Below are 12356 nucleotides of genomic sequence, written 5' to 3' on the forward strand. Positions count from 1 at the left end.
TTAGAGCCAAAGACACCAAAGACATAAAAGACATAAAAAGACTGAAAGTTAAGAGGACTGAAATAGATACTCCATACGAATAGTAACCAGAAGAGACTAGGTGTGCCTGTATTGATAACAGACAACATAGACTATTTCAATAACTGTTAGAAGTTTTGAGACATAAGGGCATTATATATTTATAAACGGGCCAATTAATCAAGAAGATATAAAAATTATAAACATAAATGGACTTCATAACAGAGATCCAATATATATGAAGCAAATATTAACAGTATTATAGAGAGAAATATATAGCTCTTCAATAATAGTTGGGAAATTCAATACATCACTTTCAATAATGGAGAAAACATCTAGGCAGATAATCTATAAGGAAAAGGAAAACATACAAAATGCCATAAAACTTATGAGAATGTAGTGCCACCAGTGCCCAGAGGCAAATTTATACTACGTTACAAAAAACAGAAAAAATCTCAAACCACCTTGTGGATTTAGACACCTTGTGGAACCAGAAAAAGCAGAGAAGGCAAAACACAAAACTAATGGAAGGAGTAAAACAAGAACAGTGATAAATAAAATTGACAATAGAAAAACAATAGAGAAAACCAACAAAGCCAAAAGTTGGTTATCTAAAAAATCAACAAAATTGAAAGACATTTATCTAGAGTGATAAAGGGGAAAGAAAGATGCAAATAACTAAATCAGACATGATGAATGGGGATTTCCCTACTGAATTTACAGAAATAGAAAGGATTTAAGAGATTACCATAAGCAACCTATGCCAAGAAACTGGATAACATAGATAAAATACACAAATTCCTAGAAATACACAAAGACATACACTGACTCAAGATGAAACTCTCAATAGAACATGTAACAAGTAAAAGGATTGATCCATAATCAAAAACCTCCCCCTACCTTCAAAATAAAGTCCAGGATTGATGGCTTCACTAGTGAATTTTGTCAAATATGTAAAGAAGAATTAACACCAATTCTTTTCAAACCCTTCCAAAAAACTGAAAGGAAGGGAACATTTCCTAACTCTTTTGATGAGGCCACGATTACACTGATAGCAATGCCAGACTAAGACATCACAAGAAAGCTGCAGATAATACCTCTTATTAATATAGATACAAAAATCCTCAACAAAATTCTAGCAAACACAATTCAATAAGCATATTAAAAGGAGTATACGTCATGACCATATGGGATTTACCCCAGGAATGGAAGAGTGGTTCAACATGAGAGCATCAATCAATGCAATACAGCACACTAACAGAAAAAGGATAAAAACCATATGAATCTCTCAAAAGGTAAGACAAGGCACTTGACAAAACTCAATGTCTTTTCATGATAAGAACTCTCAAAAACAAGGAATGGAAGGAAAGTTCCTCAAAAGTATAAAGGCAATTATGAAAACTGTATGGCTAATGTTATACTCCATGGTGAAAAAAAAGAAAGCTTTCTTTCTAAGATCAGGAACAAGATAAGGATGCCCACTTTCATTGGTGATATTCAAAGATGTGATGTCCATGTGTAGAGTCTTCCCTTGTGTTGTTGGAAAAGGGTGTTTGCTATGACCACTGCGTTCTCTGGGCAATTAGCCTTTGACAGTAGAGCTTTTGCTGTATACAGTCAGCAAAAACAAGACTGGGAGCTGACTGTGGCTCAGATCATGAACTCCTTATTGCAAATTTAGACTTAAATTGAAGAAAGTAGGAAAACCACTAGACCATTCAGGTATGACCTAAATCAAACCCCTTGTGATTATAAGTGGAAGTGAGAAATAGATTGAAGGGATTAGACCTGATAGACAGAGTACCTGAAGAACTATGGACAGAGGTTTGTGACACTGTACAGGAGACAGGGATCAAGACCATGCCCAAGAAAAAGAAATGCAAAAAAGCAAAATGGCTGTCTGAGGAAGCCTTACAAATAGCTGTGAAAAGAAGAGAAGTGAAAAGAAGAGAAAACAAAAAATATACTCATTTGAATGCAGAGTTCCAAAGAATAGCAAGGAGAAATAAGAAAGCCTTCCTCAGCAATCAGTGTAAAGAAATAGAGGGAAACAATAGAATGGGAAAGACTAGATCTCTTTCTAAAAAATTAGAGATAGCAAGGGAACATTTCATGCAAAGATGGGCACAATAAAGGATGGAAATGGTATGGACTTAACAGAAGGAGAAGATATTAAGAAGAGGTAGCAAGAATACACAGAAGAACTATACAAAAAAGATCCTCATAACCCAGATAATCACGATGGTGTGATCACTCACCTAGAGCCAGGCATCCTGGAATGTGAAGTCAAGTGGGCCTTAGGAAGCATCATTACGACCAAAGCTAATGGAGTTGATGGAATTCCAGTTGAGCTCTTTCAAATCCTAAAAGATGATACTGTGAAAGTGTTGCACTCAATGTGCCAGCAAATTTGGAAAACTCAGGACTGGAAAAGGTGAGTTTTCATTCCAATCCCAAAGAAAGGCAATGACAAAGAATGCTCAAACTACTGCACAATTGCACTCATCTCACATGCTAGCAAAGTAAAGCTCAAAATTCTCCAAGCCAGCCTTCAACAGAATGTGAACCATGAACTTCCATATGTTCAAGCTGGATTTAGAAAAGGCAGAGGAGCCAGACATCAAATTGCCAACATCCACTGGATCATCGAAAAAGGAAGCGAGTTCCAGAAAAATATCTATTTCTGCTTTATTGACTATGCCATAGCCTTTGACTGTGTGGATCACCACAAACTGTGGAAAATTCTTAAAGAGGTGGGAAACCAGATCACCTAACCTGCCTCTTGAGAAATCTGTATGCAGGTCAGGAAGCAACAGTTAGAACTGGACATGGAACAGCAGATTGGTTCCAAATAGGAAAAGGAGTGCGTCAAGGCTGTATATTGTCACCCTGCTTATTTAACTTCTATGCAGTGTACATCATGAGAAACGCTGGGCTGGAAGAAGCACAAGCTGGAAACAAGACTGCTGGGAGAAATATCAATAACCTTAGATATGCAGATGATACCACCCTTATGGCAGAAAGTGAAGAGGAGCTAAAAAGGCTCTTGATGAAAGTGAAAGAGGAGAGCGAAAAAGTTGGCTTAAAGCTCAACATTCAGAAAACTAAGATCATGGCATCTGGTCCCATCACTTCATGGCAAGTAGATGGGCAAACAGTGGAAACAGTGGCAGACTTTATTTTGGGGGGCTCCAAAATCATTGCAGATGGTGACTACACCCATGAGATTAAAAGACACTTGCTCCTTGGAAGAAAAGCTATGACCAACCTAAACAGCATATTAAAAAGCAGAGATATTACTTTGCCAACAAACGTCTGTCTAGTCAAGGCTGTGGTTTTTCCAGTGGTCATGTATGGATGTGAGAGTTGGACTATAAAGCTGGGTGCCGAAGGATTGATGCTTTTGAACTATGGTGTTGCAGAAGGCTCTTGAGAGTCCCTTGGACTGCAAGGAGATCCAATCAGTCCATCTTACAGGAAATCAGTCCTGAATATTCATTGGAAGGACTGATATTGAAGCTGAAACTCCAATGAAGAGCTGACTCATTTGAGAAGACCCTGATGCTGGGAAAGATTGAAGGCAGGAAGAGAAGGGGATGACAGAGGATGAGATGGTTGGATGGCATCGCCGACTCAATGGACATGAGTTTGACTAAATTCTGGAAGTTGGTGATTTACAGGGAGGCCTGGCGTGCTGCAGTCCAAGGGGTTACAAAGAGTCTGACATGATTGCACGACTAAACTGATTAAATATACAAAGTGCAATTTTATTGGAAAAACCACTTTTTATTAGACTTACTAAATTAAGATGCATCTATTTCTTAAAATGGATTTCAAGCCTCACCAACATTATTCTCATTTTACATTTATTGTTGTTACAGTTATAGGACACACTATGAAATCTTTTTTATGAAAATGAACATGAAAATGAAATGAACTCTATTATAGCAATGTCCATTACTGAGCTTCCGCTGATAGGGTGATTTATCCTCAACATGATTTTTAATGATCTAATTTCTGAGTCTCAATTAGGCTGTCCATCAATTTTCATGAAAGCAAAGTATTAGAAATCATCTGAGTTGCAAAAAGATTTAATACTAAAGAATAGACTCATTGTTTTCTCAAAAACAGCACTCCGTCTGGCACCTGAGAAATCTGTGGGCCCTGGAGAAACTCATCACAGTAAGCAGAGGGAGAGAGGCAGGTCTCACCTTTATGGAGAGGTCTTTGTAGAAAGCGAGACCCTCCACCCCACTGGGACCGCTCACCACCTCTCAGCCCTTGGCAGAGCAACCTCTGGAAAGTGGGCACAGGCAGGCTGGAGATCTTTGATTTCTTTTTAATCCATGTACTGATGTAACCTTAGCAAGCATTCACATAGCACTAAGCATGTGGGGGCCCAACTGTGAAGGCTACCCACTTGAAAAACGTTTAGGAAAAGCTCCTTTTTATTTCCCCCTCTTAGAGACTTGCAATCAAACTAGAATATTAAAATCTAAAGAAAGCTGTTTCACTTTATCATAGAATTTCTGTATCCAGTTTGCTCCCCCACCCCAATCTTTTCTCCCGAAGAACACACAGTTGTATAGAAAGAGACTTTAAGTCCTCTGCTCTGGTCCCCAGAGCTCCAAACTGAGTCTCCTGTGAGTTCATATGTAGCCTGACCTGTTCATGACAACTACAGGCCTCTCTAGTCTTCAGGGGACCTGAGATTGGTTGGTTTTCATGGACTGTTACCTGCTAGGGCTGATATACTCACATTATCCATTTTTAGATGGACGTTTTGGTACAACAGGAAGGTGTCTGTGCTACTGATATGGGGGCAACACCCACTGCTGCCATGATCTTGAAGCCTTATGATCAGCTCTCAAATAACCACCAGTGGATGGTCAGTTTGGTGCCTCCCTAAGCTGTCTTTCTGGGCCCCATGGTCCATGACGGTGTAGGCCAAGTCAAGAGAGGACTATGATTAGAGGCAGAGTACAATTAAAATCCAAACATATATGAGTGGTATGTGTGTGTGAGAAAGAGACTGTGTCTCATCAAATGACTGCTTTTTGTTACATCCAGAGCCACATGGATTGTAATCATCTGGTTTGAATTGCCCATCTTTTCATTGCCAAGCACAAAGAGTTGGCTACATTATGATGAAGATGAGAAAACACAGTTCAAGTACCACTTTTAGGGAGAGATGTCCCCAAAGCTGTTCACTACATGGAAAGAGGGCCGGGTCCCCTGACTTGGGTCACATTTTGGAACATCGCAGGCATATGATCTAAGACACCACCACTGACAATACACAAGAACAAGTCCCTGACAGCCTTTCCTCCAGGAAGACTCTAGGACTTCAAATTAGAAATCAGTCGATATGCTATGCACCAATGTTGAACATTTTGGTTAGCATGGAGATCCAGTCACACTCTCCACTCTGACTGCAGCTCAGAACTCAAACAAATCAGTCATATCTGCTGGGAAAGAAGGTTGGAGAGCAAGCTGGTGGAGCATCTCTGCTCTTGGAACACAGGAACCATGAAGTGTGTCTGCTTGTACCTTTATTCTGCACACTGCCTTCACTCAACCCAGAACGAGAGTGCTGGTGAGAGCCAGAGGCCAACCACATGGATGACTGGTCCGGCCTCAACCGGAACTGGCTTGGCCCTTGGGAAGCCTGTGTTCTCACCTGTGAAGCTGCAAAATAACCGATGCATTTTTATAAGCCTCTGCAAAGTGAGGAGAACAGAAATCAAAACAGCTGGAAGAAACAAGATAAGGCATCAAAACTAGTTTTTGATCTTAAAACCACTGGAGGTTTCCTGGGAAATTATCCTCCCAAACTCCCATTTATGGGAAGACAGGAGAGCAGAAATCAAATGGTTTGGTTTGGTGAAGGGGGAGAGCTCTCAGCGCTTCAGGTCATGAGTTCTAGATGTTAAGGTTCAGCGAAACATGCCAGTGAAGGGCCAGGAAATAAACACCACACAGCGAGGCCATGAGCAGGATACTCTATGTGCTCAGTGAAAACTCCTGGACAAATTTGGCTTAAATATTTTATCTTTAATGCTTTGTAGAAGGGCTGGGGAAGGAGAGTGGGGTGAGGAAAACAAAGTAGCTAGATTAAAATTTCTTTCATGTAATGAGATAGGCAAACTATAGCTAAACATAATATGTCTAAGCATAAATCTTGAGGAATACAGCTCTTTTTATTAATAAGAAGTCACTTTTAATTAGACTAATGTTCCTCCTTTGGTTTCAAATAGTCCTGATTCTCTTCTTCTTCTTTTTTTTTTTTAACTGTTTTAAAATTTTTATTTTTACTTTATTTTACTTTACAATACTCTATTGGTTTTGCCATACATTGACATGAATCCACCACGGGTGTACCTGAGTTCCCAAACATGAACCCCCCTCCCACCTCCCTCCCCATACCATCTCTCTGGGTCATCCCCATGCACCAGCCCCAAGCATCCTGTATCCTGCATTGAACATAGACTGGCGATTCGTTTCTTACATGATAGTATACATGTTTCAATGCCATTCTCCCAAATCATCCCACCCTCTCCCTTTCCCTCAGAGTTCAAAAGTCCACTCTACATATCTGTGTCTCTTTTGCTGTCTCGCATACAGGGTCATCATTACCATCTTTCTAAATTCCATATATATGTGTTAGTATACTGTATTGGTGTTTTTCTTTCTGGCTTAGTTCACTCTGTATAATTGGCTCCAGTTTCATCCATCTCATTAGAACTGATTCAAATGTATTCTTTTTAATGGCTGAGTAATACTCCATTGTGTATATGTACCACAGCTTTCTTATCCATTCATCTGCTGATGGACATCTAGGTTGTTTCCATGTCCTGGCTATTATAAACAGTGCTGCGATGAACATTGGGGTACATGTGTCTCTTTCTATTCTGGTTTCCTCTGTGTGTATGCCCAGCAGTGGGATTGCTGGCTCATAAGGCAGTTCTATTTGCAATTTTTTAGGGAATCTCCACACTGTTCTCCATAGTGGCTGTACTAGTTTGCATTCCCACCAACAGTGTAAGAGGGTTCCCTTTTCTCCACACCCTCTCCAGCATTTATTGCTTGTAGACTTTTGGATCGCAGCCATTCTGACTGGTGTGAAGTGGTACCTCATTGTGGACTTGATTTGCATTTCTCTAATAATGAGTGGTGTTGAGCATCTTTTCATGTGTTTGTTAGCCATCCGTATGTCTTCTTTGGAGAAATGTCTATTTAGTTCTTTGGCCCATTTTTTTGATTGGGTCGTTTATTTTTCTGGAATTGAACTGCATAAGTTGCTTGTATATTTTTGAGATTAGTTGTTTGTCAGTTGCTTCATTTGCTATTATTTTCTCCCATTCAGAAGGCTGTCTTTTCACCTTGCTTATATTTTCCTTTGTTGTGCAGAAGCTTTTAATTTTAATTAGATCCCATTTGTTTATTTTTGCTTTTATTTCCAAATTCTGATTCTCTTCTTAAAATGCTAATTGTCTACATCTTTCATGTGTCTTATGACCATAATTTTAACTTTTTAAAGCAGCTGGATGATGTAAATATGAATCTGTGAAAAGCAGAATATATATACAATACTATATACATATATGTATATATACACAATAAATATGTCATGTCAAGCTTTCCTATCATTTACCAACTTATTACATTTTTATAAAAATGGTACAATTAGCTTCAGAACACTGAAAAAACAAGGAGATATGTTGCTGAACCAGAAACTTCTGGCTTCTCATCTTTTATAACTCCTCTGAAGGTAGTTAGCAAGATTCTTCTTTTAATCCCTGGCCATGCTTTGCCACTCTGCTATCTTTAGTGTAGGTTTATGGATGTTCATAATATCCTTGGTTAACAACTGTCATAGGAAGCAAATTCCATTCATTCATCTCAAATATCTGGTTCACTCCTCACCAGTCAGGGCCCAAGCCATGTCCCAGTCCCTCCCAGAGTTGTCCTCTCCTGACCACACTAGTGCACATCCACGCAACTTCCTCCTAAATTCCTGCAACACTCTCTTTGGTATTACTGAAAATTCAAAACTTACCACCTGACACTGTCATTTATATACATAGACATATAATATATAAAATGCAGTATGTAAGATATATGTAAAATACAATATATAACAATTATATAGAGTCCTTTGAAATAAAGAATTCCATTGAATTGGTTTCAGATGACTTGGTGTATTTTTCTTGTCCTCTGTTTTTATGATATTCATCTGAAATTCAATTATTATTAGAACTGCAAGAAATAGAGGAATAGGATCTTACCTCCTAGAGGTCCCACGTCGGTACATGTTCCCTGGTCTCACGCACCTTTGAGCTCTCCTCTCTCTTTCATCTCCAACTTTTTATTCTTTTTATAGGTTTTTGTACAATATTTTCTCTTTACCTTTTTATTTTGAAATATGTTTCATAACTTCCATTCTTACTGTATAATGTTTCTCAGAAGACAAAGTACACACTCCCACCCTCACACCAGCTCTGTGTTTAGGAGCTGTTTGACTGGGTTGTCTCTGTGTTTGACTTACATTTTCATATTTCACAATATTACCACATGCCAGGCGAGGCAAACATTTTCCTGTCTGCTTCTCATTTTGACCCATGTCACGCTAAAATGAAGCAAAAGAAAGGGTTGCAGACAGACCATTGAATGCTTTGTTTAAGATGCTGGCCTTTTATAATTACATTTCATATTTTCCAAAGACGAGCCCGTGCATCAGAGCTCTGGCCAGTCATTTGGCGCCTTCTGCAGGACACCAAGAGCCACAGGCTGGAAAATCAGATCTGATTTAATGAATATCAAGGTGGCCACCACATTCCTAGAACCTCTGAATAAACTGTTTCCTGCTGTCAAAATAACTATACTACCCAAAGCAATCTACAGTTTTGATGCAATTTCTATCAAATTACCAATGGCGTTTTTCACAGAACTAGAACAAAAAATTTTACAGTGTGTATACAAAACATCCTGAAGAGCCAAAGCAATCTTGAGAAAGAAAAGCAGGAGCTGACAGAATCAGGCTCCCTGAGTTCAGATTATACTACAAGCTACAGTAATCAAAATACTGGTACTGACACAAAACCCAAAATATATGGCATAGTTCAGTGGAACAGGATAGAAAGTTCGGAAAGAAACCCACACACCTATGGTCAATTATTCTAGGACAAAGGAAGCAAGATGATGCAATGGAGAAAAGACAGCCTCCTCAATAAGCTGAGATGAGAAAGCTGGACAGCTACATGTATAGGAATGAAATCAGAACACTCCTTAACACCATCCACAAAAATAAACTCTAAATGGATTAAAGACCTAAATGTAAGGACAGACACTATAAAATTCTTAGAGGAGAACATAGGCAGAACACTCTCTGCCACAAACCAGAGCAACATCTTTTTTGACCCACCTCTTAGAGTAAGGAATATGAAAACAAAAATAAGCAAACGGGACCTAATTAAACTTAAAGGCTTTTGCAAAGATATCATAAACAAGACAGAAGACAATCAACAGAAAGGGGGACAATATTTCCAAATGATGCAACTGACAAGAGATTACTCTCCAAAATATTCAGGCTTTCCAGGAGTCATGTACATATATGACAGTTGGACTATAAACTAGAGTGAGTGCTGAAGAATTAGTGCTTTTATACTGTGGTGCTAGAGAAGACTCTTGAGAGTCCCTTGGACAGCAACGAGAATGAACCAGTCAATCTTAAAAGAAATCAACCCTGAATATTCATTGGAACGACTGATGCTGAAGCTCTAATACTTTGGATACTTGATGTGAAGAGCCTACTTACTGGAAAAGATCCTGAAGCTGCGAAAGACTGAGGGACAGAGGAGAAGGGGGCGACAGATGATGAGATGGTTAGACAGCATCTTCAACTTGATGGCTGTGAGTTTGAGCAAACTCCAGGACATGGTGAAGGACAGGGAAGCAGGGTGTGTTGCAATCCATGGGGTCGCAAAGAGTTGGATGTGACTGAGCAAGGTAACAATAGCAATAACACGCAGAGGTTCACAAAGAAATGTGACTGGAAGGGGTGACTACAACTGGGAGTTGATATCAGTCAGTTCAGTTCAGTCGCTCAGTCCTGTCAGACTCTTTGTGACCCCATGGGCTGCAGCATGCCAGGCCACCCTGTCCATCACCAACTCCTGGAGCTTACTCAAACTCATGTTCATTGAGTCAGTGATGCCATCCAACCATCTCATCATCTGTCATTCCCTTCTTCTCCTGCCTTCAATCTTTTCCAGCATCAAGGTCTTTTCCAATGAGTAAGTTCTGCATATCATGTGGCCAAAGTATTAGGAGTTTCAGCTTCAGCATCAGTCCTTCCAATGAATATTCAGGGCTGATTTCCTTTAGGATTGACTGGTTGGATCTTCTTGTAGTCCAAGGGACTCTCAAGAGTCTTCTCCAACACCACAGTTCAAAAGCTTCAATTCTTCGGTGCTCAGCTTTCTTTGGAGAAGGTGATGGCACCCCATTCCAAGACTCTTGCCTGGAAAATCCCATGGATGGAGGAGCCTGGAAGGCTGCAGTCCATGGGATCGTGAAGAGTCGGAGATGACTGAGCGACCTCACTTTCACTTTTCACTTTCATGCATAGGAGAAGGAAATGGCAACCCACTCCAGTGTTCTTGCCTGGAGAATCCCAGGGACAGGGGAGCCTGATGGGCTGCCGTCTGTGGGGTCGCACAGAGTCGGACACGACTGAAGTGACTTAGCAGTAGCAGCTTTCTTTATAGTTCAACTCTCACATCCATACATGACTACTGGAAAAACCATAGCTTTGACTAGATGGCCCTTTGTTGGCAAAGTAATCTCTCTGCTTTTTAATATGATAACTAGGTTGGTCTAGCTTTTCTTGCAAGGAGTAAACATCTTTAGTCAACATCTACAGAGATTTTGGAGCCCCAAAAGATAAAGTCTCTTACTGTTTCCATTGTTTCCCCATTTATTTGCCATAAAGTGATGGGACCAGAAGTTGTGATCTTAGTTTTCTGAATGTTGAGTTTTAAGCCAATATTTTCACTCTCCTCTTTCATTTTCATCAAGAGGCTCTTTAGTTTTTCTTCATTTTCTGCCATAAGGGTGGTGTCATCTGCATACCTGAGATTATTGATATTTCTCCCGGCAATCTTGATTCCAGCTTGTGCTTTATCCAGCCTGGCATTTCACATGATGTACTCTGTATATAAGTTAAATTTGCATGGTGACAATATACAGCCTTGACGGACTCTTTTCCCGATTTGGAAGCAGTCTGTTGTTCCACATCCAGTTCTAATTGTTGCTTCTTGACCTGCATACAGATTTTTAGGAGGTAGGTCAGGTGGACTGGTATTCCCATCTCTTTAGGAATTTTCCACAGTTTGTTGTGATTCCCACAGTCAAAAGCTTTGGTGTAGGCAATAAAGCAGAAGTAGATGTATTTCTGGAACTTGCTTGCTTTTTCGATAATCCAATGGATGTTGACAATTTGATCGCTGGTTCCTCTGCCGTTTCTAAATCCAGCTTGAATATCTGGAAGTTCATGGTTCAAGTACTGTTGAAGCCTGGCTTGGAGAATTTTGAGCATTACTTGCTAGCGTGTGAGATGAGTGCAATTGTGCATTAGTTTGAACATTTTTTGGCATTGCCTTTCACTGGGATTGGAATGAAAACTGACCTTTTCCAGTCCTATGGCCACTGCTGAGTTGTCCAAATTTGCTGGTGTATTGAGTGCAGCACTATCACAGAATCATGTTAGGATTTGAAATAGTTCAACTGCAATTCCATCACCTCCACTAGTTTTGTTCATATTGATGCTTCCTAAGGCACACTTGATTTCACATCCAGGATGTCTAGCTCTAGGTGAGTGATCACACTATCATGCTTATCTGGGTCATGACGATCTTTTTTGTATAGTTCTTCTGTGTGTTCTTGCCACCTCTTCTTAGTATCTTCTGCTTCTCTTTGGTCCATACCATTTCTGTCCTTTATTGTGCCCATCTTTGCATGAGATGTTCCTTTTATATCTTTAATTTTCTTGAGAGTTCTGTATTCTTTCCCATTCTATTGTTTTCTTCTATTTTTTTTGCATTGATCACTGAGGAAGTCTTTCTTATCTCTTCTTGCTATTCTTTGGAACTCTGCATTCAAATAGGTATATCTTTCCTTTTCTCCCTTGCATTTAGCTTCTTGTCTTTTCTCAGCTATTTGTAAGGCCTCCTCAGACAACCATTTTGCCTTTTTGCATTTCTTTTTCTTGGGGCTGTACGATGTCACAAACCTCCATTCATAATCTTCAGGCACTCTGTCTATCAGATCTAATCCTT

The sequence above is a fragment of the Budorcas taxicolor genome, chromosome 13 (assembly GCF_023091745.1).
Source record: "Budorcas taxicolor isolate Tak-1 chromosome 13, Takin1.1, whole genome shotgun sequence".
Classification (NCBI taxonomy): domain Eukaryota; kingdom Metazoa; phylum Chordata; class Mammalia; order Artiodactyla; family Bovidae; genus Budorcas; species Budorcas taxicolor.